The sequence below is a fragment of the Aythya ferina genome (genome assembly GCF_964211825.1).
Source record: "Aythya ferina genome assembly, chromosome: 23".
NCBI classification, from domain to species: Eukaryota; Metazoa; Chordata; class Aves; order Anseriformes; family Anatidae; genus Aythya; species Aythya ferina.
Genome location: NC_140321.1, coordinates 2,722,730 through 2,750,392, shown reverse-complemented (window position 1 = coordinate 2,750,392; position 27,663 = coordinate 2,722,730). Strand labels below are relative to the sequence as shown.

Here is a 27,663-nt window from a genome sequence, read left to right as displayed (position 1 = left end):
TCTCCAAAGCAAGACCATCACAGGAACAGGAAGAGGAAAATGTCGTAAAAGCACCAGTAACCACCAGATCTCTATCCCTAGGTGATCTGTAAAATATGCAAAAAGACTTCAGTCATCATCCAGGTGAGCACATTGCCAGCTGGCTGCTCCAATGCTGGGATACTGGGGCCAGTAGCCTGGAATTGGAGGACAGGAAAGCCAAGCAGCTGAGATCCCTCTCTAGGGAAAGGGGAATTTACAAAGTGATTAGAAAGGGGGCATGATCCTTCAGTCTCTGAAGGCTACTCCTGTCAGGCATGAGGGAAAGAGATTCCTTCCAGGAAGATGCTGTATGTCACTGTGGTGATTTTAGCCTGCTGGACAGCTAAACACCACAACTGCTTTCTCATTCCCCCTCCTCAAAGGAAAAGAAGGAGAAAATATGATGGAAAGGGCTCAAGGGTTAAAATGAGGACAGAGAGATCACTCACCAAGTCTCGTCATGGGCAAAACAGACTCATCAGAGTAGGCAGATTAAAGTAATTTACTACCTATCACTAGCAGAGTAGAACAGTGAGAAACCAAAAACAAATTAAAAACACCTTCCCCACCCACCCACCCACCCACCCTCTTCTACATCCTTCCCTCAAGCAGTGCATAGGAATGGGGAATGGAGGCTCTGGTCAGTCCATAACACTTCGTCTCTGCCTCTCTTTCAAGGTGACTCTGCCCCTGCTCCAGCATAGGGTCCCCCCCCATACGATGCCATCCTTGCCAGACTGATCCTGCATGGGCTGCCTACAGGCAGCAGCTCTACAAGAACTGCTCCATATATGGCTCTGTACCAAGGGGTCCATCTATCACAAGCAAACTGCTTCAACCTGGGTCCCCCGCAGGCAGCAGCTCCCCCCAGATTCCCTGCTCCTGTATGGGCTTCTGTCCAGGGGTTTCAGCTCCAGAGTGGGGCCTGCTCCTACAGGGGTTCTCTATGGGCCACAGCCTCCTTCAGGCCATATCCACCTGCTCCACTGTGGGCTCCAGTGTGGAGATGTGCTCCACAGGGACTTCAGAATATCACCAGAAGAGGAAGTGATGCACGCTGAACAGGCCCATCTGTATAATAAACTACCAGAAAATGAGAAGCAATATGCTCTGTTCACTGATGGGTCCTGTTGAATTGTTGAAAAGCATTGGAGGTGGAAGTCTGCTTTATGGAGTCCTATACAGTAAGTTGCAGAAACTGCTGAAGGGCCTTGAAAAGCAAGTCTAATGGTGACATGGCACCCCAGAAAGAAGTAAGTTGGACAACAGGATTCATTTCTGAAACAACCTCACAGACACCTGAGCCAAAGAGCATGGCATTGATTGGGTATATCACATCCCCTCTCATGCACCAACCTCTAGGAAAATCAAATGATACAATGGACTGTTAAAGACTTCACTAAGAGCAATAGGTGCTGGGACATTCCAACATCGGGATGTCCCACACTTAACAAAGGCCTCCTGGTTAGTCAACACTAGGCAATCTGCCAACCAAGCTGGCCCTGCCCAATCAAAACTGTTACATACTGAAGGAGATAAAGTCCCCATAAATAACATGCTGGAGAAGACAGTCTGAGTTATTCCTGCCACAGGCAAATGGAAATCCAACCATGGGATTGCTTTTGCTCAAGGCTCTGGGTGCATTTGGTGAGTAAAGTGGAAGGATGTGGAAGTCCAACGCATACCCTCAAATGGATTTAATTTGGGGTGAGAATAGCCAATTATTTGAATTGTATTATTTTAATTTTTATAGTATTATATAGTATTATATGCTTTATGACATTGCTACTATACTCACTATAAGTCACATCAATGGTATTACAGGAAGAGTCATCCAGAAGAATGAATGTTGATGGAACCAAATGAAGTACATCAGTGATAGAACCAGACAAGCGCAGCAGTGATGAAATCAGAGCTGGCCTCTGCATGCATCAATTCATCCCCATACACGATCTCTTCTGCCCCAAAAGACACTCATGAAAGATATGAAAGATAGAGCCCAAAGTCATGAACTACATAAAAACAGACACTTTAGAAGGATGGTCCACAGGCTATGGGAGTAATATCAGTGTGTAAATATCAAAAGACAATAGAGGTGGTAATTAAATAGGATGTAATAGAAAGCACAGGACCTGAGAGTGATGTAAATGGTATGAAATAAGGGGTGGATATTGTCATGGTTTTGGCTGGGATAGAGTTAATTTTCTTCATAGCGGCTGTTACATGCCACGTATTGGCTTTGGGAAAAAAAATAATACCAATAACACAATTATATTTTCAATGTAAGCACATGGTCTCGTCTCTTTAGCCATGCACTGGTACACCGTTGAGCCTGGTTCTGTCTTCTTCAGGACCTCAGGGTAGCTACTCCAAAGGTGCTCTTTGGTCTCCAACCAAAACCTGATCTTCCACACACTAAGGAAAGCCTGTACCCCCAGATTCTCCTCATTACCCAATTGCTGTGGCTACCTGACAATCCTGGACAACATCAGCAAAACTCATTCTACTTGAACAATGTATTTCTTGAAACAGAGCCCAAAACTGGACGCAGTGCTTCAGCTGCATTTGGACATTTGGAGGAGTGCTGAGCAGAGTGGGATTGTCACCTCCCTTCACCTCCTGGCTAAGCTTCTGCTCATGCAGCCCAGGATGTCCTTGGTGTCCTCGATGTCTCAGAACACTGCTGGGAGTCACTTCTCTTTGTATGGGATTACCACCCAAGTAACTTTTTCTGGGCCAGCTTTTAACCTGCTGCCATCGAAAGGCTGCAAGATAGGCGATGTGGCATGAGGGCGGGCTGGCAGGAAGGCATTTGCCAAACTGGGCTTTGGGTGCTGTGTTTAGGAGCTCATGGATGGACCTTGGAGACACCCTTCTCTTCCCCTCAGTCTCTTCCTACCTCCCTCTTCCCCACAAACTGTTCCAGGAAGCTCTGGGAACAGATGGAAAGAGTAGGAGATGGAGGACATGCACTCCTTGTGAGCCTGTGTGGTGGGCAGACCCCAGCAAACATTTAAGAACCCACCAACTACTCGCTCACACTACAGCCACAGCAGGGTAGGGGAGACAGCTGGAAGACCAAGAGTGAGAAAAACTCCTGGGTCAACATAAAGATAGCTGCTGCCCTCCCGGGGCCTCCTGCAGCTCTGGCTCCTCACTGGAGGCCAGCAGTGGCCACATGCCACCTTCAGCAGGCTGTGCACTGAGGCCAATATGGCACGCCAGGACAGAGGCAGCAAAGCTGGGCCTGATGGCCAGGGCCCTGCAGGGCTCATGGGCACCTCCCTCACGTGTGAGTGACAGTGCTTTCCCAAGAGGCTCTACTGCACACAGCCTCACCCTTGGGAAATGTGAATGGTCCCCATGTGTCCCACATGCCCCCCTGACATCCCCAGAGAAACAGCATTGGTCCTGACAGCTGGTGTCTGGAGTGTCTGCAGGAGAAGGACAACTCAGAGGCGCAGGCTGAGATGCAGCAGAACTTTAATATTAGGGTCAAAAGAGGGAAAAGAGGTTGCTCCAAGAGGAAGCCCTAGTTCAGGAAGCACCAGGAGCAGATGAGAGCGTGCACCATGGCTGACCCCATCCTTCCTGTAAGGGGTGTTGGGGTTGTTTGGTCCCTCTGAACAAAAGAAGCCTATGCTCTGTGCCCACTCTGCTCTGAATTTCTGTGGTCCTTTAGCAGGGGAAGCACCTCCTGCCGCAGTAGCCGCTGCCCAAGCCAGAGAGGCCAAAGCCCCCGGAGGAGATGGGCACTCCCTGAGAGCTGAGGATGCTGCCAACGGCAGCGGAGGTGGAGGATCCCACGGCGGTGTTCTGCGGGAAGGAGCTGAGGATGGGGCCGGGCAGGGTCACCACCACGGGAGAGGGCTGGATGAAGACGTTGGAGTCCTGGCACTGCTGGACACAGGGCTCATTGCAGCTGTTGGCCAGTGGGGTTGGGCCACAGGGTCCGCATGGCAGGCACGGCAGGCACTGGTTGTAGCAGGACATGTCTCGGGGCAGGACGTGCACCTGATGGGAGGGAGGGCGCAAAGGGGCACAAGGGTGAGAGAGGAGCAGTCTGCCAGCCCACCACTGGACAGCAGCAGCACATGCTGTTTGGGGAGCTGGCAGCTGTGAAAGGAGGCCCACAGCCTTCTCCTTCCCCTGGGCACCAATGTCCTTGAACAGAATATCCCAGCCCAGGAAGCTCCCCACTTAGCCCATAGCTTCAGATACACCTCAGCCAGGACCCAGCTTCACTCCACACACCACTTCACTCCACACTTCACATCTACTGTTCCCTTCCCTCTCCCATTTCTAGCTTTCCCAAGACCCAAGAGAAGATGAAGAGGCAGGCATGTGCTAAGAAATTTCCCAGGATGAAGTTGAGGAGAAAGGGCTTCAGACTCACCTTGATCCCAAGGAGATGGAGGTAACAGGAGTGGATGAGGGAGTGAGGAAATGGGGCTGCTTTTATACCTCTCCTGCACTGCCCCAGGCCCACAGTCACTCTATGCGGGCCGTAATTTTCTAGCAGACTCACCTCAAATGCAAAATATCTTAGCTAATGGCACAGGTTGTGCTTTGGTTTCTGTCAACTCTGCCATTTCATTTCCTCGTTTCTGACCTGACCATTTGGCCACAAAGGCTCCTTTCAAGTACAAGGATAACAGGTCAAGCATTTCCCCTGGCAGGAACACATCAGTAGGGACAGTATATTAGTCCTAAGTTCTGGAGAGCATGGTACCTGTCTCTGTGGAAGTGCATTCACCTCTTAAATAGAAAGCGCACATATCCTCTCACATCTTTGGTGTGCCCTTCTAAATGCCCAAAGGCTCCTTCACCAAGGGACAAGGAGCATCCTTCTCCTGCGGGCCTGGCTCCCAGCCTACTCCACCAGTCACAGCTCATTGCCTGCATAGGCAGATGGCCTGTACTGCAGCTTTGAAATGCCCAAGTTGTGAGAGTACTCGCCAAAAGGTCATGCTGCAGGGTAATGGCTGTTGGGGCTGCCTGGAGGGTGGCACAGCTTGAGCTTGGGCCTCAGACAGAGCTGCTTGGATGGATGGCGATTTGGTATGCATGGTGCTCAGGCCTGCAGACAGCAGGCACTATGGCTTGGCCTCACGCCAAAAGTGTGGCACGTGGCCAATCCCAAATTGGAGCATGACTTGTCCTGGGCAGGGAGAGTCTCTCTCAGGAAGTTTGCCTGCTGAAGGCATTCCCTTGCCCTCCTGGGGTGTGTCCCAGCTGCCTCCCATGTCTGCAGGGCAGGGAAGTGCTTTGATCATGCAGCAGGGATGCATTGCCTCCTTGATGGAGTCTGGGAGGTGTTTCTGCAGCCAGGGCCCTTGTGAGCAAGTCCCCTCCCTGAGCATGCCCAGCCGCGTGGCAGTGCCAGCTCCTGCCAGCCCTTGCTGGCAGGAGTAGAGCAGACCTACTCAGAGGAGGTCCAGGGGATGCAGGATCAGAGGGTAGTTCAGTCCCCAGTCTGCAGTGCTGCAAGAGTTTGTTCCCCGTCCTGTGCAGGACCTGCCTTTTGTCCTTCTAGATTGCCTTGAGGTTCCTGAGGGCCCATTCCCGCAGGCTGTCTAGGTCTCCCCTTGTGGCAGCCCTGCACCAGAGTGCACCAGCGGGCCCCCAGTTGCTGTCTCCTCCCAAGTTAGTGGAAGTGGTAATGGCATCAAGGCAGACAGCTGAAAGCATTGGCACAGCCTGGATGCCTGGGGAGGCAAAGACCAGTGGCCATTGGATGGAGCCGTGAGGGAGGGAGGAGAGAGAAGCTTGTGGCGCATCCTTAAGGAATAGGAGCCTCTGCTGAGGACTGCAGCTCCAGGAGGAGCGGGGCCTCTTCCTGCAAAACACATCACCGGCCATTCCCTGAAGTGCACAACGGCATGTCCTGTCCTCTGCCTGAATGCAACCACTCTCTTGCACTTTTCTGCCCATACTGATATGATCCTGCTGGGGTATTCCTTTGAACTCTGATACCAGAAAGTAGCCTGTATGGTACAATAGGCATGTCAGAAATGAGGAAATGAAATGGTAGAGCTGATGGAAACCAAAATACAACCTGTGCTATTAGCTAAAATATTTTGCATTTAAGGAGTGTCTACTGGAAAATTATGGCTTCCGTAGAGTGACTGTGGGCCTGGGGCAGTGCAGAGAGGTATAAAAGTGGCCCAGTCTCCTCACACTCTTCATCCACTGCTCTTGCCTCCATCTCCCTGGGAACGAGGTGAGTCTGAAGGCCTTTCATCTCCTCTTCTTCCCTGGGGATTTCTTAAACATGCCTGCCTCTTCATATTCTCCTGGATCTTGGGAGTGCTAGTCATGGGAGAGGGAAAAGAGCAGCACACGTGTCATGGAGAGAACCTGCAGCTTGGCTGAATTTCTCCGCGGCTATGGGCTAGGTGGGGAGCTTCGTCAGACTGGACAGTCCTGGCCGAGCTCTTGTGTCCAAAGTTAAGCCCATGGGGCTCGTTACACAGCTGACAGGTCACAAAACAGAACGTACCATGGCTTTCCTGCGGTGGTCTGGCACATTTCTCCTCTCTCATAGAAGTTCTCCTCTGGGCCCTCTCTCTTACCAGGTATACCTCCTGCCCCGAGACATGTCCTGCTACAACCAGTGCCTGCCGTGCCTGCCATGCGGACCCTGTGGCCCAACTCCGCTGGCCAACAGCTGCAATGAGCCCTGTGTCAGGCAGTGCCAGGACTCCAACGTCTTCATCCAGCCCTCTCCTGTGGTGGTGACCCTGCCCGGCCCCATCCTCAGCTCCTTCCCGCAGAACACCGCCGTGGGATCCTCCACCTCCGCTGCCGTTGGCAGCATCCTCAGCTCTCAGGGAGTGCCCATCTCCTCCGGGGGCTTTGGCCTCTCTGGCTTGGGCAGCGGCTACTGCGGCAGGAGGTGCTTCCCCTGCTAAAGCTGCTGGTGATGGCCCTAGAGAAAGACCCCCAGGGACCCAGAAGTTGGTAGCGGACAGAGCACTGGCTTCTTGCACTGAGGTGCCAAACACTCCCAGCACCATTGCAAATGGATGGGGCCAGCCTGGCCTCTTGGAAAGCACAGCCCATGTCTGCCTTTCCTCACCTTCACTCTCTCCTTTCCCACCTGTGCCCTTGTTGCTCACTGCAGCTCCACTGGGCTCAAAGTCCGACAGTGACTTCCTAGTGTGGACCTTCTGTCCCTTCTCCCTCAGTGGAGTGGGCAGATGGACAGGTGGTGGGATGCCCTCCATGGCCACACAGTGCACGCTCTCGTCTGCCCCTGGAGCTTTCTGCACTGGGGCATCCTCTTGGTGTGACCTCGGTTTCCTCTTTTGACTCTAATATTAAAGTTCTTCTGCATCCCAGCCTGTGCCTCTGAGTTGTCTTTCCCCTGCAGCAGCTTTTCCAGGATGCCTGGGGAGAGAGGTGTTGCTCACGGGTAGTTCTGGGAGCGGGTGGCTGCTGATGATCATGCTTTGCGATCATTAACACAGGCTTGCATTCAGAATGCTTCTTCATGTATCAGGTCACCCTCTGGATTCTAAATATGTGGTTACTTAGAGCTGGATGGAATTATTCTACGTAGTTGATTGGCTTCTATGCATTTTGGTGTGCACACAGTTTCTTCTCTTCCTTGACAAGGTGGAGGGCATAGCTGCCCAAGAGAAGACAGGAAATCCCTTTCTAACAACAACACTGCAGAACTTGCTGTGCTTGGTCAGTCTTTCTTGCTACACAGCCCCAAACTGGGCACAGTGTTCCAGATGCGTTTGGAGGAGTGCCGAGCAGAGTGGGATTGTCACTGCCCTCAATGACACCAAGCTGAGTGGTGCAGCTGATAGAAAAGAAGGAAGAGATGCCATTCAAAGGGACCTCCTCAGGCTGGGGAAGTGGGTCTATGTGAACTGCATGAGGTTCAACAAGTCCAACTGCAAGGTGCTGCACCTGGCTCAGGGCAATCCCAGACAGGAGTACAGACAGGGAGAAGAACTCATCGAGAGCAGCCCTGCCAGAGAAGGACTTGGGGGTTGTGGTGGACAAAATTCTTGACACGAGCCAGCCATGTGCGCTTTCAGCCCATAAGGCCAACTGCATGCTGGTCTGCATCAAAAGAGGTGTGACCGGCAGGTCGAGGGAGGTGATTGTCCCCCTCTACTCTGCTCTCATGAGTACTCAGAGTACTGCATCCCCATCCGGGGCCCCCGGCACAAGAAAGATGTGGGCCTGTTAGAGCAAGTCCAGAGTAGGGTGATGTCATGGTTTAACCCGGCCGGCAGCTAAACACCACGCAGCCGTTCGCTCACCCTCCCCCCTCCCTCTCTGGGACGGGGGAGAGAAATGGAAAGTGAAGCCCGTGAGTTGAGATAAAGACAGTTTAATAAGACAGGAAAATAATAATAACAATAATAATAATAATACAATGATGATAATAGTACTACTACTAATAATATGTACAAACAAGTGATGCACAATGCAATTGGTCACCACCCGCTGACCGATGCCCAGCCTAACCCCGAGCAGTCCGGCCCCCCTCCCCCCGGCTAGCCACCCCTATATATTGTTTAGCATGATGTCAGATTGTATGGAATACCCCTTTGGCTAGTTTGGGTCACCTGTCCTGGGTCTGTCCCCTCCCAGCTCTTACTGCACCCCCAGCCTGCCTGTTGGCAGGACAGAGCAAAAGGCTGAGATGTCCTTGGCTTGGTATAAGCACTGCTCTGCAACAATTAAAACATCGGGGTGTTATCAGCACTCTTCTCATCCTAAGCCAAAACACAGCATTCCACCAGCTACTAGGAAGAAAATTAATTCTGTTCTAACTGAAACCAGGACAGGTGAAAAAAGATTGGACGGCTGGAGCACCTCTCCTCTGAAGAAAGGCTGAGAGAGCTCAAGAAGTTCAGCCTGGAGAAGGGAAGGCTCTGCGGAAACCTCATTGTAACCTTTTAGTACTTAAAGAGGTCTCAGGAAAAAAAAAAAAAAAAAAAAAAAAAAAAAAAGATTGAGAAGGACTCTTAACTTGGGTAGAGAATGATAGGGCAAGGGGTAATGGTCTTAAACTAAAAGAGGACAGATTTAGACTAGACCTTAAGAGGAAATCTTCACTGTAAGGGTAGTGAGGCACTGGACCAGGTTGCCAAGAGAAGCTGTGGATGCCCCATCCCTGGAGGTGTTCAAGGCCGTTCTGGATGGGGCCTTGGCCAATCTGATACAGCAAGTGGCATCCCTGTCTGTGGCAGGGGGCTTAGAGTTAGATGATCATTAAGGTCTCTTCCAACCTGAGTCCATGATTCTATAATTCTATCCTTCCATGATTCTGTAATTCTATGATTCTTGAGCTCCTGACTATGCTTCTGCTCGTACAGCCCAGGATGTCATTGGTGTCCTTGGTGTCTCGGAGCACTGCTGGGAGTCACTTCTCTTTGGGTGGGTTTACCACCCAAGTAACTTTTCCTGGACCAGCTTTGGGTCTGCAACCATAGAGGGGCTTTAAGATAGATGATGTGGCATGAGGGCAGGCTGGCAGGAAGTCATCTGCCAGACTGGGCTCTGGGTGACTGCGGTGATGCTTTGGAGAGCTCATGGATGGCCCTTAGAGACACTCAGAAAGCACCCGCTGTCTCTCCTCCTGCCCTCAGTCTTTCCCTGCCTCCCTCTTCCCCACAAAGTTTTGCAGACAGCCCAGGGAACAGATGGAAGGAGTAGGGGGGGGACTCTGTGGTGGGTTGACCCCGGCAAGCATCTAAGCACCCACCACACACTCGCTCATACCGCAGCCGCAGCAGGACAGGGGAGACAGTTGGAAGTCAAAGAGACAGAAAAACTCCCCGGTTTATATAAAGACATTTTAAAGAGGGAATGGGAAACAAGAGAAAAAGCAAGTGATGCAAAGGCTGTGCCTCATCACCTCCCACCAGAAGACCGATGTCCAGCAAGTGTCTGCAGGATGGCTACTTAGGCAGAACTGTCCCGCTGTTTTGTTGCCGGGTGTGATGCTCTATCGTATGCAATATCCCTTTGGTCGATTTGGGTCAGCTGTCCTAACTGTGTCCCCTCCTGAAAACTTCCCCGCCCCTAGCCTGCTCTGTGAGGGTGCAGAGGGGGAAACATAGAAGGCCTTGACGCTGAGCTCAATCGTTGGAGTGTCACCTCCGCTGTTTTAGCCACACAATCAGAACACAGCACCATATTGCCTATGGTGAAGACAATTGCCTCCATCACAGCCAGAGCCAGTACAGCCTGCTTCCCCCACTCCCTCTCCTGGCCTGCTCCGGGGCCATTTTCTGCATGAGCCTCCCCGCCCAGAACAGCTGCCCCTGGAGCAGAAGGAATTGCCACCCCTCCTCTTGCCTCTCTCCCTCTCCCCTGCTGCCCCCTTCCCAGGAACCTGTGTGGCTGCTGCCCTCCCGGGGCCTCCTGCAGCTCTGGCTCCTCACTGGAGGCCAGCAGTGGCCACATGCCACCTTCAGCAGGCTGTGCACTGAGGCCAATATGGCACGCCAGGACAGAGAGGCAGCAAAGCTGGGCCTGATGGCCAGAGGCCCTGCAGAACTCATGGGCACCTCCCTCACGTGTGAGTGACAGTGCTTTCCAAGGGGCCCTACTGCACACGGCCTCATCCTTGGAAACGTGAATGGTCCCCATGTGTCCCACATGCCCCCTGACGTCCCCAGATGGTGTCTCGCAGCTGGTGTCTGGAGTGTCTACAGGGGAAGGACAACTCAGAGGTGCGGGCTGGGATGCAGAAGAACTTTAATATTAGAGTCAAAAGAGGGAAACGAGGTCACACCAAGAGGGTGCCCCAGTGTAGGAAGCACCGGGGGCAGACGAGAGCATGCGCTGTGTGGCCACGGAGAGCATCCCGCCACCTGTCCATCTGCCCACTCCACTGAGGGAAAAGGGACAGAAGGTCCACACTAGGCTGATGTGGTGGGACTCAGAACTCAGTGGAGCTGCAGTGAGTAACAAGGACACAGGTGGGAAAGGAGAGAATGGAGGAGGAGTAAGGCAGACATGGGCCGTGCTCTCCGAGAGTCCCATGCTCTTCCAAGGGGTGTTGGGGAGGTTTGGCCACCCTGAACACAAGAAGCCTATGCTCTGTGCCCAGTCCGCTACCAACATCTGGGTCCGTGGGCGTCTTTCTCCCGGGCCATCACCAGCAGCTTTAGCAGGGGAAGCACCTCCTGCCGCAGTAGCCGCTGCCCAAGCCGGAGAGCCCAAAGCCCCCGGAGGAGATGGGCACTCCCTGAGAGCTGAGGATGCTGCCAACGGCAGCGGAGGTGGAGGATCCCACGGCGGTGTTCTGCGGGAAGGAGCTGAGGATGGGGCCGGGCAGGGTCACCACCACAGGAGAGGGCTGGATGAAGACGTTGGAGTCCTGGCACTGCCTGACACAGGGCTCATTGCAGCTGTTGGCCAGCGGAGTTGGGCCACAGGGTCCGCATGGCAGGCACTGGTTGTAGCAGGACATGTTTCGGGGCAGGAGGTGTACCTGGTAAGAGAGAGGACTCAGAGGAGAACTGTGGTGACAGAGGACCAGTCTGCTAGTCCAACCTAGAACAGCCATGGGACATGCTTTCTGGGGAGCTAGCAACAGTGTAAGAAGGCCCACAGCCTTCTCCTTCCCTTTTTTCCCAGCAGCCTTGCAAGAACGTCCAGGCCAAAGCAGATCCCAACCAAGCCCTTATCTCGGGATTTATGTCAGCCAAGCCACTGCTTCACTTCATGACACACCTCCTGTCCCCTTCCCTCGCCCATGACTAGCAACCCCAAGACCCAACAGAGGAGGAAGGTGCAGACATGTAATGAGAAATCCCCAGGGAAGAAGAGGAGAAGAAAGGCCTTCAGACTCACCTCGTTCCCAGGGAGATGGAGGCGAGAGCAGTGGATGAAGAGAGTGAGGAGATTGGGCCTCTTTTATACCTCTCCTGCACTGCCCCAGGCCCACAGTCACTCTACGCAGGCCGTAATTTTCTGGCAGACTCACCTGAAATGCAAAATAGCCTTCCTAATGGCACAGGTTGTGCTTTGGTTTCTGTCAATTCTGCCATTTCATTTCCTCATTTCTGATTTGCCCATTTGGCATCAGAATCTCCTTTTAAGTAACAAGATGAGAGGTCAAGCATTTCCCTGAGCGGGAACACGTCAGTAGGGCAGCAGATGAGTCCTAAGTGCTAGAGGGTTTATTGGGTTTACATGGCAAGGTTCTGCAGGGGTGGCCTCTGTGAGAGGTGTCTGGAAGCTGTCCATGACCTCCCATGAGCTGCCCCCTGATCCCCTCTGAGGAGGTCTGACCTCAGAATACAGGCAGACATGGACTGTGGGAGGCAAGGGATACACAAGTTTCACCATGTTAATCAAAGATATGGGACCATGTGAAGGATCTATCCTAATCACTTTTTCGAGGGGAACAAGGGTTACAGGAAAACATCTTCCCCCTTGCTGGGACTCGTCTCTTGGTCCCAGGCAATATGTCCTAGCATGAGAGCTTCAGCACACCTCCTCTGCCATGTCAAAGCCCTCCTCAGGCAACAGAACAAGCCAGCACCACTGGGGGGACAAGGAAGCTCCCACTCAACAAGAGAGGGCTGGTAGGAACGGGCACTGTCATGCGGCTGGGCATGCTCAGCGAGGAGACTTGCTCACAAGGGCCCTGGCTGCAGAAACACCTCCCAGACTCCATCAAGGAGGCAATGCATCCCTGCTGCATGAACAAAGCACTTCCCTGCCCTGCAGACATGGGAGGCAGCTGGGACACACCCCAGGAGGGCAAGGGAATGCCTTCAGCAGGCAAACTTCCTGAGAGAGACTCTCCCTGCCCAGGACAAGTCATGCTCCAATTTGGGATTGGCCACGTGCCACACTTTTGGCATGAGGCCAAGCCATAGTGCCTGCTGTCTGCAGGCCTGAGCACCATGCATGCCAAATCCCCCTCTGGCCAGGCAGCTCCATCTGAGCCTGAGCTCGAGCTGTGCCACCCTCCAGGCAGCCCCAACAGCCTTTACCCTGCAGCATGACCTTCTGACCAGAACTCTCATACCTCAGGCAGCTCACAGGATGGTCAGCATCTTTTGCACAAGAAGGCAGGTCTTTGGTTTTACTGCTGGTCATAGAATATGTCTGGCCAAAGTGCATGGTATGGCAAGGGGAGTGGTGGAGCAAGACACTGTCCCGGTGAATAACTCAAACCTCTGGTAGTGAAGGGACTTGCTGGGCATCATTGTGCTCAGGAAAGCAACCTTTGCCTTCCTCACAGCAGCTGACAACATGGCTTGCCTGAAGAGCCCAGGAGACAGCCACAAGAGGGAACAAGGCCAAGGATACAGAAAACATGTCATTAAAAAGGAGCAGTCTTGTGCCAGGGCATTTCAAAACTGCAGCACAGCCCATCTGCCTATGCAGGTAATGAGCTGGTGGAGCAGGCTGGGAGCCAGACCAAGTTGTAGAAGGATGTGCTGTGTCTTCAGGTGAGGGAGGCTTTGGTCATCAAGGAGGGCTCTGCATAGACAGAAGGATATACAGGACCCCTCCAGCACCTGGGACTCATCTTCTACCCCTTCTGACCTACTCTATGGCGGTTTTACTCAGCAGGGCAGCTGAGCTGCATCACAACCACTCTCTAATTCCCCTGCCTTAAAGGGAAGGGGGAGGAAATATGATGAAAACAGATGAAGATAAGGACAGAGAGATCTATCACCTGTTATAGTCACGGACAAGACAGACTCAGAATAGGGAGATTAATGTAACTTATTACCTATTACTAAATAAAATATAAAGCTATAGAACTAAACATACTATATAACCTACTATAAAACTATATATATATATATATACATGTATATATAAACTATATATATAACATACTAAAAAACTAAAAATACCTTTCCCCCATACACCCACTTCTACGTTCTTCCCCTCAGAAGGTACACTGGCAACATGCAGTGGGAGCTGTGGTCAGTCCGTAACATTTCGACTCCGCCCCTCCTTCACAGTAACTCTCTGCCCTTATTCCAATGTGGGGTCCCTCCCACAGAATTTAGTCCCTCTTGAATTGATCCTGCGTGGGCTTCTCATAGGCAGCAGCTCTTCAAGAACTGCTGCAAATATGGGTCCTTACCACAGGGTCCATCCATCAGGAAGAAACAGCTCCAGCATGGGTTCCCCCACGGGCGGCAGCTCCCCCCAGAGCCCCTGCTCCTGCGTGGGGTCCTGTCCATGGGCTGCAGCTCTGGCCCAGGGCCTGCTCCACTGTGGTCCTCTCCATGGGCCACAGCCTCCTTCGGGCAAGGACCACCTGCTCCACTGGGGGATCCTCCACGGGCTAGTGTGGAGATGTGCTGCGCCATGGTACCCATGGGCTGCAGGGGGACAGCCTGCTCCACCAGAGGCCTCTCCACGGGCCACAGGGGAACTTCTGACTGAATGGAGTCAAATCCAGCTGTTGACGAGTGGTGCTCCCCAGGGTTTTTGGTGTTGGGGCCATCGTCTTTAATGTCTTTGTTTAAAGACATCATAGCCCTGGAGTGTGTCCAGAGAAGGGCTACAAAGCTGTGAAGGGTCTGGAGTGCAAGTCCTGTGAGGAGCAGCTGTGGAAACTGGGGTTGTTTAGTCTGGAGAAGAGGAGGCTCAGGGGAGATGTTACTGCCCTCTACAACTACCTGAAAGGAGCTGGGGGTTGGCCTCTTCTCACAGATAACTCGTGGCAGGACTAGAGGGAATGGCCTCAGGTTGCACCAGGGGAAGTTCAGGTTGGAAATGAGGAGAAATTTATTCTCAGAAAGAATAGTCAGACATTGGAAGGGGCTGTCCTGGGGCGGTGGTGGAGCGACCATCCCAGGGGGTGTTTAAAGAAAGGTTGGCTGTGGTACTTGGGGACATGCTTTAGTGGATGATATTGGTGATAGGAGGTGCTTGGACCAGATGATCTTGGAGGTCTTTTCCAACCTTAATGATTCCATGATTCTATGAGTCCGCTTTAGGACCTGGAGCACCTCCTCCCTCTCCTTCTTCACTGAGCTTGGTGTCTGCAGGGCTGTTTCTCACTCCTTGCTGTCCCAGCTGCTGTTGTGCCGGAGTAGTTTTCCTTTTCTTAATTCTGCTCTCACACAGCCAAAAAAACATTGCATATTGGCTTGGCTCTGGACAGCAGCAGGCCAGTTTGGAGCCACCTGAAACTGGCTCTTATGTAACATGAGTCAGCTTCTGGATATCTCTCACAGAGGCCACCCCTGCAAAACCCTATTACCAAAACTTTGCCACGTAAATCCAATAAACTCTCTAGCAGTTAGTACACATCTGCTGCCCCTACTGACGTGTTCCCGCTCAGGGAAATGCTTGACCTCTCATCTTGTTACTTAAAAGGAGATTCCGATGCCAAATGGGCAAATCAGAAATGAGGAAATGAAATGGCAGAATTGACAGAAACCAAAGCACAACCTGTGCCATTAGGAAGGCTATTTTGCATTTCAGGTGAGTCTGCCAGAAAATTACGGCCTGCGTAGAGTGACTGTGGGCCTGGGGCAGTGCAGGAGAGGTATAAAAGAGGCCCAATCTCCTCACTCTCTTCATCCACTGCTCTCGCCTCCATCTCCCTGGGAACGAGGTGAGTCTGAAGGCCTTTCTTCTCCTCTTCTTCCCTGGGGATTTCTCATTACATGTCTGCACCTTCCTCCTCTGTTGGGTCTTGGGGTTGCTAGTCATGGGCGAGGGAAGGGGACAGGAGGTGTGTCATGAAGTGAAGCAGTGGCTTGGCTGACATAAATCCCGAGATAAGGGCTTGGTTGGGATCTGCTTTGGCCTGGACGTTCTTGCAAGGCTGCTGGGAAAAAAGGGAAGGAGAAGGCTGTGGGCCTTCTTACACTGTTGCTAGCTCCCCAGAAAGCATGTCCCATGGCTGTTCTAGGTTGGACTAGCAGACTGGTCCTCTGTCACCACAGTTCTCCTCTGAGTCCTCTCTCTTACCAGGTACACCTCCTGCCCCGAAACATGTCCTGCTACAACCAGTGCCTGCCATGCGGACCCTGTGGCCCAACTCCGCTGGCCAACAGCTGCAATGAGCCCTGTGTCAGGCAGTGCCAGGACTCCAACGTCTTCATCCAGCCCTCTCCTGTGGTGGTGACCCTGCCCGGCCCCATCCTCAGCTCCTTCCCGCAGAACACCGCCGTGGGATCCTCCACCTCCGCTGCCGTTGGCAGCATCCTCAGCTCTCAGGGAGTGCCCATCTCCTCCGGGGGCTTTGGGCTCTCCGGCTTGGGCAGCGGCTACTGCGGCAGGAGGTGCTTCCCCTGCTAAAGCTGCTGGTGATGGCCCGGGAGAAAGACGCCCACGGACCCAGATGTTGGTAGCGGACTGGGCACAGAGCATAGGCTTCTTGTGTTCAGGGTGGCCAAACCTCCCCAACACCCCTTGGAAGAGCATGGGACTCTCGGAGAGCACGGCCCATGTCTGCCTTACTCCTCCTCCATTCTCTCCTTTCCCACCTGTGTCCTTGTTACTCACTGCAGCTCCACTGAGTTCTGAGTCCCACCACATCAGCCTAGTGTGGACCTTCTGTCCCTTTTCCCTCAGTGGAGTGGGCAGATGGACAGGTGGCGGGATGCTCTCCGTGGCCACACAGCGCATGCTCTCGTCTGCCCCCGGTGCTTCCTACACTGGGGCACCCTCTTGGTGTGACCTCGTTTCCCTCTTTTGACTCTAATATTAAAGTTCTTCTGCATCCCAGCCCGCACCTCTGAGTCGTCCTTCCCCTGCAGACACTCCAGACACCAGCTGCGAGACACCATCTGGGGACGTCAGGGGGCATGTGGGACACATGGGGACCATTCACGTTTCCAAGGATGAGGCCGTGTGCAGTAGGGCCCCTTGGAAAGCACTGTCACTCACACGTGAGGGAGGTGCCCATGAGTTCTGCAGGGCCTCTGGCCATCAGGCCCAGCTTTGCTGCCTCTCTGTCCTGGCGTGCCATATTGGCCTCAGTGCACAGCCTGCTGAAGGTGGCATGTGGCCACTGCTGGCCTCCAGTGAGGAGCCAGAGCTGCAGGAGGCCCCGGGAGGGCAGCAGCCACACAGGTTCCTGGGAAGGGGGCAGCAGGGGAGAGGGAGAGAGGCAAGAGGAGGGGTGGCAATTCCTTCTGCTCCAGGGGCAGCTGTTCTGGGCGGGGAGGCTCATGCAGAAAATGGCCCCGGAGCAGGCCAGGAGAGGGAGTGGGGGAAGCAGGCTGTACTGGCTCTGGCTGTGATGGAGGCAATTGTCTTCACCATAGGCAATATGGTGCTGTGTTCTGATTGTGTGGCTAAAACAGCGGAGGTGACACTCCAACGATTGAGCTCAGCGTCAAGGCCTTCTATGTTTCCCCCTCTGCACCCTCACAGAGCAGGCTAGGGGCGGGGAAGTTTTCAGGAGGGGACACAGTTAGGACAGCTGACCCAAATCGACCAAAGGGATATTGCATACGATAGAGCATCACACCCGGCAACAAAACAGCGGGACAGTTCTGCCTAAGTAGCCATCCTGCAGACACTTGCTGGACATCGGTCTTCTGGTGGGAGGTGATGAGGCACAGCCTTTGCATCACTTGCTTTTTCTCTTGTTTCCCATTCCCTCTTTAAAATGTCTTTATATAAACCGGGGAGTTTTTCTGTCTCTTTGACTTCCAACTGTCTCCCCTGTCCTGCTGCGGCTGCGGTATGAGCGAGTGTGTGGTGGGTGCTTAGATGCTTGCCGGGGTCAACCCACCACAGAGTCCTCCCCCTACTCCTTCCATCTGTTCCCTGGGCTGTCTGCAAAACTTTGTGGGGAAGAGGGAGGCAGGGAAAGACTGAGGGCAGGAGGAGAGACAGCGGGTGCTTTCTGAGTGTCTCTAAGGGCCATCCATGAGCTCTCCAAAGCATCACCGCAGTCACCCAGAGCCCAGTCTGGCAGATGACTTCCTGCCAGCCTGCCCTCATGCCACATCATCTATCTTAAAGCCCCTCTATGGTTGCAGACCCAAAGCTGGTCCAGGAAAAGTTACTTGGGTGGTAAACCCACCCAAAGAGAAGTGACTCCCAGCAGTGCTCCGAGACACCAAGGACACCAATGACATCCTGGGCTGTACGAGCAGAAGCATAGTCAGGAGCTCAAGAATCATAGAATTACAGAATCATGGAAGGATAGAATTATAGAATCATGGACTCAGGTTGGAAGAGACCTTAATGATCATCTAACTCTAAGCCCCCTGCCACAGACAGGGATGCCACTTGCTGTATCAGATTGGCCAAGGCCCCATCCAGAACGGCCTTGAACACCTCCAGGGATGGGGCATCCACAGCTTCTCTTGGCAACCTGGTCCAGTGCCTCACTACCCTTACAGTGAAGATTTCCTCTTAAGGTCTAGTCTAAATCTGTCCTCTTTTAGTTTAAGACCATTACCCCTTGCCCTATCATTCTCTACCCAAGTTAAGAGTCCTTCTCAATCTTTTTTTTTTTTTTTTTTTTTTTTTTTTTTTCCTGAGACCTCTTTAAGTACTAAAAGGTTACAATGAGGTTTCCGCAGAGCCTTCCCTTCTCCAGGCTGAACTTCTTGAGCTCTCTCAGCCTTTCTTCAGAGGAGAGGTGCTCCAGCCGTCCAATCTTTTTTCACCTGTCCTGGTTTCAGTTAGAACAGAATTAATTTTCTTCCTAGTAGCTGGTGGAATGCTGTGTTTTGGCTTAGGATGAGAAGAGTGCTGATAACACCCCGATGTTTTAATTGTTGCAGAGCAGTGCTTATACCAAGCCAAGGACACCTCAGACTTTTGCTCTGTCCTGCCAACAGGCAGGCTGGGGGTGCAGTAAGAGCTGGGAGGGGACAGACCCAGGACAGGTGACCCAAACTAGCCAAAGGGGTATTCCATACCATCTGACGTCATGCTAAACAATATATAGGGGTGGCTAGCCGGGGGGAGGGGGGCCGGACTGCTCGGGGTTAGGCTGGGCATCGGTTAGCGGGTGGTGACCAATTGCATTGTGCATCACTTGTTTGTACATATTATTAGTAGTAGTACTATTATCATCATTGTATTATTATTATTATTGTTATTATTATTTTCCTGTCTTATTAAACTGTCTTTATCTCAACTCACGGGCTTCACTTTCCATTTCTCTCCCCCGTCCCAGAGAGGGAGGGGGGAGGGTGAGCGAACGGCTGCGTGGTGTTTAACTGCCGGCCGGGTTAAACCATGACATCACCCTACTCTGGACTTGCTCTAACAGGCCCACATCTTTCTTGTGCCGGGGGCCCCGGATGGGGATGCAGTACTCTGAGTACTCATGAGAGCAGAGTAGAGGGGGACAATCACCTCCCTCGACCTGCCGGTCACACCTCTTTTGATGCAGACCAGCATGCAGTTGGCCTTATGGGCTGAAAGCGCACATGGCTGGCTCGTGTCAAGAATTTTGTCCACCACAACCCCCAAGTCCTTCTCTGGCAGGGCTGCTCTCGATGAGTTCTTCTCCCTGTCTGTACTCCTGTCTGGGATTGCCCTGAGCCAGGTGCAGCACCTTGCAGTTGGACTTGTTGAACCTCATGCAGTTCACATAGACCCACTTCCCCAGCCTGAGGAGGTCCCTTTGAATGGCATCTCTTCCTTCTTTTCTATCAGCTGCACCACTCAGCTTGGTGTCATTGAGGGCAGTGACAATCCCACTCTGCTCGGCACTCCTCCAAACGCATCTGGAACACTGTGCCCAGTTTGGGGCTGTGTAGCAAGAAAGACTGACCAAGCACAGCAAGTTCTGCAGTGTTGTTGTTAGAAAGGGATTTCCTGTCTTCTCTTGGGCAGCTATGCCCTCCACCTTGTCAAGGAAGAGAAGAAACTGTGTGCACACCAAAATGCATAGAAGCCAATCAACTACGTAGAATAATTCCATCCAGCTCTAAGTAACCACATATTTAGAATCCAGAGGGTGACCTGATACATGAAGAAGCATTCTGAATGCAAGCCTGTGTTAATGATCGCAAAGCATGATCATCAGCAGCCACCCGCTCCCAGAACTACCCGTGAGCAACACCTCTCTCCCCAGGCATCCTGGAAAAGCTGCTGCAGGGGAAAGACAACTCAGAGGCACAGGCTGGGATGCAGAAGAACTTTAATATTAGAGTCAAAAGAGGAAACCGAGGTCACACCAAGAGGATGCCCCAGTGCAGAAAGCTCCAGGGGCAGACGAGAGCGTGCACTGTGTGGCCATGGAGGGCATCCCACCACCTGTCCATCTGCCCACTCCACTGAGGGAGAAGGGACAGAAGGTCCACACTAGGAAGTCACTGTCGGACTTTGAGCCCAGTGGAGCTGCAGTGAGCAACAAGGGCACAGGTGGGAAAGGAGAGAGTGAAGGTGAGGAAAGGCAGACATGGGCTGTGCTTTCCAAGAGGCCAGGCTGGCCCCATCCATTTGCAATGGTGCTGGGAGTGTTTGGCACCTCAGTGCAAGAAGCCAGTGCTCTGTCCGCTACCAACTTCTGGGTCCCTGGGGGTCTTTCTCTAGGGCCATCACCAGCAGCTTTAGCAGGGGAAGCACCTCCTGCCGCAGTAGCCGCTGCCCAAGCCAGAGAGGCCAAAGCCCCCGGAGGAGATGGGCACTCCCTGAGAGCTGAGGATGCTGCCAACGGCAGCGGAGGTGGAGGATCCCACGGCGGTGTTCTGCGGGAAGGAGCTGAGGATGGGGCCGGGCAGGGTCACCACCACAGGAGAGGGCTGGATGAAGACGTTGGAGTCCTGGCACTGCCTGACACAGGGCTCATTGCAGCTGTTGGCCAGCGGAGTTGGGCCACAGGGTCCGCATGGCAGGCACGGCAGGCACTGGTTGTAGCAGGACATGTCTCGGGGCAGGAGGTATACCTGGTAAGAGAGAGGGCCCAGAGGAGAACTTCTATGAGAGAGGAGAAATGTGCCAGACCACCGCAGGAAAGCCATGGTACGTTCTGTTTTGTGACCTGTCAGCTGTGTAACGAGCCCCATGGGCTTAACTTTGGACACAAGAGCTCGGCCAGGACTGTCCAGTCTGACGAAGCTCCCCACCTAGCCCATAGCCGCGGAGAAATTCAGCCAAGCTGCAGGTTCTCTCCATGACACGTGTGCTGCTCTTTTCCCTCTCCCATGACTAGCACTCCCAAGATCCAGGAGAATATGAAGAGGCAGGCATGTTTAAGAAATCCCCAGGGAAGAAGAGGAGATGAAAGGCCTTCAGACTCACCTCGTTCCCAGGGAGATGGAGGCAAGAGCAGTGGATGAAGAGTGTGAGGAGACTGGGCCACTTTTATACCTCTCTGCACTGCCCCAGGCCCACAGTCACTCTACGGAAGCCATAATTTTCCAGTAGACACTCCTTAAATGCAAAATATTTTAGCTAATAGCACAGGTTGTATTTTGGTTTCCATCAGCTCTACCATTTCATTTCCTCATTTCTGACATGCCTATTGTACCATACAGGCTACTTTCTGGTATCAGAGTTCAAAGGAATACCCCAGCAGGATCATATCAGTATGGGCAGAAAAGTGCAAGAGAGTGGTTGCATTCAGGCAGAGGACAGGACATGCCGTTGTGCACTTCAGGGAATGGCCGGTGATGTGTTTTGCAGGAAGAGGCCCCGCTCCTCCTGGAGCTGCAGTCCTCAGCAGAGGCTCCTATTCCTTAAGGATGCGCCACAAGCTTCTCTCTCCTCCCTCCCTCACGGCTCCATCCAATGGCCACTGGTCTTTGCCTCCCCAGGCATCCAGGCTGTGCCAATGCTTTCAGCTGTCTGCCTTGATGCCATTACCACTTCCACTAACTTGGGAGGAGACAGCAACTGGGGGCCCGCTGGTGCACTCTGGTGCAGGGCTGCCACAAGGGGAGACCTAGACAGCCTGCGGGAATGGGCCCTCAGGAACCTCAAGGCAATCTAGAAGGACAAAAGGCAGGTCCTGCACAGGACGGGGAACAAACTCTTGCAGCACTGCAGACTGGGGACTGAACTACCCTCTGATCCTGCATCCCCTGGACCTCCTCTGAGTAGGTCTGCTCTACTCCTGCCAGCAAGGGCTGGCAGGAGCTGGCACTGCCACGCGGCTGGGCATGCTCAGGGAGGGGACTTGCTCACAAGGGCCCTGGCTGCAGAAACACCTCCCAGACTCCATCAAGGAGGCAATGCATCCCTGCTGCATGATCAAAGCACTTCCCTGCCCTGCAGACATGGGAGGCAGCTGGGACACACCCCAGGAGGGCAAGGGAATGCCTTCAGCAGGCAAACTTCCTGAGAGAGACTCTCCCTGCCCAGGACAAGTCATGCTCCAATTTGGGATTGGCCACGTGCCACACTTTTGGCGTGAGGCCAAGCCATAGTGCCTGCTGTCTGCAGGCCTGAGCACCATGCATACCAAATCGCCATCCATCCAAGCAGCTCTGTCTGAGGCCCAAGCTCAAGCTGTGCCACCCTCCAGGCAGCCCCAACAGCCATTACCCTGCAGCATGACCTTTTGGCGAGTACTCTCACAACTTGGGCATTTCAAAGCTGCAGTACAGGCCATCTGCCTATGCAGGCAATGAGCTGTGACTGGTGGAGTAGGCTGGGAGCCAGGCCCGCAGGAGAAGGATGCTCCTTGTCCCTTGGTGAAGGAGCCTTTGGGCATTTAGAAGGGCACACCAAAGATGTGAGAGGATATGTGCGCTTTCTATTTAAGAGGTGAATGCACTTCCACAGAGACAGGTACCATGCTCTCCAGAACTTAGGACTAATATACTGTCCCTACTGATGTGTTCCTGCCAGGGGAAATGCTTGACCTGTTATCCTTGTACTTGAAAGGAGCCTTTGTGGCCAAATGGTCAGGTCAGAAACGAGGAAATGAAATGGCAGAGTTGACAGAAACCAAAGCACAACCTGTGCCATTAGCTAAGATATTTTGCATTTGAGGTGAGTCTGCTAGAAAATTACGGCCCGCATAGAGTGACTGTGGGCCTGGGGCAGTGCAGGAGAGGTATAAAAGCAGCCCCATTTCCTCACTCCCTCATCCACTCCTGTTACCTCCATCTCCTTGGGATCAAGGTGAGTCTGAAGCCCTTTCTCCTCAACTTCATCCTGGGAAATTTCTTAGCACATGCCTGCCTCTTCATCTTCTCTTGGGTCTTGGGAAAGCTAGAAATGGGAGAGGGAAGGGAACAGTAGATGTGAAGTGTGGAGTGAAGTGGTGTGTGGAGTGAAGCTGGGTCCTGGCTGAGGTGTATCTGAAGCTATGGGCTAAGTGGGGAGCTTCCTGGGCTGGGATATTCTGTTCAAGGACATTGGTGCCCAGGGGAAGGAGAAGGCTGTGGGCCTCCTTTCACAGCTGCCAGCTCCCCAAACAGCATGTGCTGCTGCTGTCCAGTGGTGGGCTGGCAGACTGCTCCTCTCTCACCCTTGTGCCCCTTTGCGCCCTCCCTCCCATCAGGTGCACGTCCTGCCCCGAGACATGTCCTGCTACAACCAGTGCCTGCCGTGCCTGCCATGCGGACCCTGTGGCCCAACCCCACTGGCCAACAGCTGCAATGAGCCCTGTGTCCAGCAGTGCCAGGACTCCAACGTCTTCATCCAGCCCTCTCCCGTGGTGGTGACCCTGCCCGGCCCCATCCTCAGCTCCTTCCCGCAGAACACCGCCGTGGGATCCTCCACCTCCGCTGCCGTTGGCAGCATCCTCAGCTCTCAGGGAGTGCCCATCTCCTCCGGGGGCTTTGGCCTCTCTGGCTTGGGCAGCGGCTACTGCGGCAGGAGGTGCTTCCCCTGCTAAAGGACCACAGAAATTCAGAGCAGAGTGGGCACAGAGCATAGGCTTCTTTTGTTCAGAGGGACCAAACAACCCCAACACCCCTTACAGGAAGGATGGGGTCAGCCATGGTGCACGCTCTCATCTGCTCCTGGTGCTTCCTGAACTAGGGCTTCCTCTTGGAGCAACCTCTTTTCCCTCTTTTGACCCTAATATTAAAGTTCTGCTGCATCTCAGCCTGCGCCTCTGAGTTGTCCTTCTCCTGCAGACACTCCAGACACCAGCTGTCAGGACCAATGCTGTTTCTCTGGGGATGTCAGGGGGGCATGTGGGACACATGGGGACCATTCACATTTCCCAAGGGTGAGGCTGTGTGCAGTAGAGCCTCTTGGGAAAGCACTGTCACTCACACGTGAGGGAGGTGCCCATGAGCCCTGCAGGGCCCTGGCCATCAGGCCCAGCTTTGCTGCCTCTCTGTCCTGGCGTGCCATATTGGCCTCAGTGCACAGCCTGCTGAAGGTGGCATGTGGCCACTGCTGGCCTCCAGTGAGGAGCCAGAGCTGCAGGAGGCCCCGGGAGGGCAGCAGCTATCTTTATGTTGACCCAGGAGTTTTTCTCACTCTTGGTCTTCCAGCTGTCTCCCCTACCCTGCTGTGGCTGTAGTGTGAGCGAGTAGTTGGTGGGTTCTTAAATGTTTGCTGGGGTCTGCCCACCACACAGGCTCACAAGGAGTGCATGTCCTCCATCTCCTACTCTTTCCATCTGTTCCCAGAGCTTCCTGGAACAGTTTGTGGGGAAGAGGGAGGTAGGAAGAGACTGAGGGGAAGAGAAGGGTGTCTCCAAGGTCCATCCATGAGCTCCTAAACACAGCACCCAAAGCCCAGTTTGGCAAATGCCTTCCTGCCAGCCCGCCCTCATGCCACATCGCCTATCTTGCAGCCTTTCGATGGCAGCAGGTTAAAAGCTGGCCCAGAAAAAGTTACTTGGGTGGTAATCCCATACAAAGAGAAGTGACTCCCAGCAGTGTTCTGAGACATCGAGGACACCAAGGACATCCTGGGCTGCATGAGCAGAAGCTTAGCCAGGAGGTGAAGGGAGGTGACAATCCCACTCTGCTCAGCACTCCTCCAAATGTCCAAATGCAGCTGAAGCACTGCGTCCAGTTTTGGGCTCTGTTTCAAGAAATACATTGTTCAAGTAGAATGAGTTTTGCTGATGTTGTCCAGGATTGTCAGGTAGCCACAGCAATTGGGTAATGAGGAGAATCTGGGGGTACAGGCTTTCCTTAGTGTGTGGAAGATCAGGTTTTGGTTGGAGACCAAAGAGCACCTTTGGAGTAGCTACCCTGAGGTCCTGAAGAAGACAGAACCAGGCTCAACGGTGTACCAGTGCATGGCTAAAGAGACGAGACCATGTGCTTACATTGAAAATATAATTGTGTTATTGGTATTATTTTTTTCCCAAAGCCAATACGTGGCATGTAACAGCCGCTATGAAGAAAATTAACTCTATCCCAGCCAAAACCATGACAATATCCACCCCTTATTTCATACCATTTACATCACTCTCAGGTCCTGTGCTTTCTATTACATCCAGTGGTCACTGGTGTTTGTCTCCCCAGGCATCCAGGCTGTGCCAATGCTTTCAGCTGTCTGCCTTGATGCCATTACCACTTCCACTAACTTGGGAGGAGACAGCAACTGGGGGCCCGCTGGTGCACTCTGGTGCAGGGCTGCCACAAGGGGAGACCTAGACAGCCTGCGGGAATGGGCCCTCAGGAACCTCAAGGCAATCTAGAAGGACAAAAGGCAGGTCCTGCACAGGATGGGGAACAAACTCTTGCAGCACTGCAGACTGGGGACTGAACTACCCTCTGATCCGGCGTCCCCTGGACCTCCTCTGAGTAGGTCTGCCCCCAGAGTAGGGTCAGACATGAAGGGTGGAAGGCAAGGGACACACAGGCCTCACCCTCCTGGCCAAAGAGATGGGGCTGTGTGTAGGAGCTCTCCTGAGTGCTTTCTGGAGGGAAAGAAAGGCTTGCAGAAAACATCTTCCCCATTGCTGGGACTCGTCTCTGGGTCCCAGGCAATACGTCTTCTCCTAGCATGAGAGCTTCAGCACACATCCTCTGCCATGTCCCAAAGCCCTCCTCAGGCAACAGAACAAGCCAGCACCACTGGGGGGACAAGAAAGCTCCCACTCAAGAAGTGAGGGCTGGTAGGAACGGGCACTGTCACGCGGCTGGGCATGCTCAGCGAGGGGACTTGCTCACAAGGGCCCTGGCTGCAGAAACACCTCCCAGACTCCATCAAGGAGGCAATGCATCCCTGCTGCATGATCAAAGCACTTCCCTGCCCTGCAGACATGGGAGGCAGCTGGGACACACCCCAGGAGGGCAAGGGAATGCCTTCAGCAGGCAAACTTCCTGAGAGAGACTCTCCCTGCCCAGGACAAGTCATGCTCCAATTTGGGATTGGCCACGTGCCACACTTTTGGCGTGAGGCCAAGCCATAGTGCCTGCTGTCTGCAGGCCTGAGCACCATGCATGCCAAATCCCCCTCTGGTCAGGCAGCTCTGTCTGAGCCTGAGCTCGAGCTGTGCCACCCTCCAGGCAGCCCCAACAGCCATTACCCTGCAGCATGACCTTCTGACCAGAACTCTCATACCTCAGGCAGCTCACAGGATGGTCAGCATCTTTTGCACAAGAAGGCAGGTCTTTGGTTTTACTGCTGGTCACAGAATGTGTCCGGCCAAAGTGCATGGTACGGAAAAGAGAGTGGTGGAGCAAGACACTGTCCTGGTGAACAACTCAAACCTCTAGTAGTGAAGGGGCCTGATTCCCCAGGATTTGCTGGGCATCATTGCACTCAGGAAAGCAACCTTTGCCTTCCTCACAGCAGCTGACAACATGGCTTGCCTGAAGAGCACAGGAGACAGCCACAAGAGGAAACAAGGCCAAACAAGCAGACAACATGTTACCCTAGAAGGAGCTGCCTTGTGCCAGTTCATTTCAAAACTGCAGCACAGCCCATCTGCCTATGCAGGTAATGAGCTGTGACTGGTGGAGCAGGCTGGGAGCCAGGCTGGGCAGAGGGATGCTCCTTGCCCTTGGGAAAAGGAGCCTTTGATCATCCAGAAGGGAAGTGCATAGGCAGAATGACATGTGCACCTTTTTGCAAAGAGGGTTCCAAAGTGATTCAACACCTTTCCAGAGACCCATGTCCCACATCTGCACAGGACACCTCCAATTCTTGAGTCTTATCTTCTGCCCCTAATTACATGTTTGTGCCAGGGAAAATCCTTGCACCTATTTTCCTTCTACTTGAAAGGAGCCTCTATGGCCAAGTTGGCAGGTCAGAAATGAGGAAATGAAATGGCAGGTAAACAAAATACATTCTGTGCCATTGGGAAGGTTATTTTGCATTTGAGGTGACTCTGCTGGAAAATTACAGCCCGTATAGAATGACTGTGGGCCCGGGGCGGTGTAGGAGAGGTATAAAAGAGACCCCATCTCCTCACTCTCCTCATCCACTCCTCTTACCTCCATCTGTCTGAGAACAAGGTGAGTCCTTTTCTTCTCCTCTTCTTCCCTGGGGATTTCTTAAACATGCCTGCCTCTTCATATTCTCCTGGATCTTGGGAGTGCTAGTCATGGGAGAGGGAAAAGAGCAGCACACGTGTCATGGAGAGAACCTGCAGCTTGGCTGAATTTCTCCGCGGCTATGGGCTAGGTGGGGAGCTTCATCAGAATGGACAGTCCTGGCCGAGCTCTTGTGTCCAAAGTTAAGCCCATGGGGCTCCTTACACAGCTGACAGGTCACAAAACACCATTTGCTATGGCTTTCCTGTGGCGGGCTGGCAGACTGTTCCTCTCTCACCACCATTCTCCTCTGGGCCCTCTCTCTTACCAGGTACACCTCCTGCCCCGAAAC

General features: G+C 53.3%; 6 pseudogenes across 6 annotated transcripts; 3 read left to right on the top strand and 3 right to left on the bottom strand.

The window, feature by feature from the left end:
* Positions 1-3,699: 3,699 nt before the first annotated feature.
* On the bottom strand, positions 3,700-4,641 carry LOC311422732 (feather keratin 1 pseudogene; annotated as a pseudogene). Its single transcript has 3 exons — positions 4,634-4,641; positions 4,418-4,517; positions 3,700-4,035 (listed from the first exon to the last, which is right to left on the bottom strand). The product of its transcript is annotated as a feather keratin 1 pseudogene (transcript).
* A 1,979-nt stretch (positions 4,642-6,620) lies between these two features.
* Positions 6,621-6,935, top strand: LOC311422789 (feather keratin 1 pseudogene; annotated as a pseudogene). Its single transcript has one exon. The product of its transcript is annotated as a feather keratin 1 pseudogene (transcript).
* A 3,852-nt stretch (positions 6,936-10,787) lies between these two features.
* On the bottom strand, positions 10,788-13,114 carry LOC311422693 (feather keratin 1 pseudogene; annotated as a pseudogene). Its single transcript has 3 exons — positions 13,040-13,114; positions 11,854-11,986; positions 10,788-11,491 (listed from the first exon to the last, which is right to left on the bottom strand). The product of its transcript is annotated as a feather keratin 1 pseudogene (transcript).
* Positions 13,115-15,500: 2,386 nt separating this feature from the next.
* LOC311423053 (feather keratin 1 pseudogene) lies at positions 15,501-16,675 on the top strand (annotated as a pseudogene). Its single transcript has 2 exons — positions 15,501-15,601; positions 15,964-16,675. The product of its transcript is annotated as a feather keratin 1 pseudogene (transcript).
* A 3,844-nt stretch (positions 16,676-20,519) lies between these two features.
* On the bottom strand, positions 20,520-23,022 carry LOC311422731 (feather keratin Cos1-2-like; annotated as a pseudogene). Its single transcript has 4 exons — positions 23,017-23,022; positions 21,775-21,897; positions 21,211-21,342; positions 20,520-20,855 (listed from the first exon to the last, which is right to left on the bottom strand). The product of its transcript is annotated as a feather keratin Cos1-2-like (transcript).
* A 418-nt stretch (positions 23,023-23,440) lies between these two features.
* Positions 23,441-23,755, top strand: LOC311423052 (feather keratin 1 pseudogene; annotated as a pseudogene). Its single transcript has one exon. The product of its transcript is annotated as a feather keratin 1 pseudogene (transcript).
* The last annotated feature ends 3,908 nt before the right edge of the window (positions 23,756-27,663 follow it).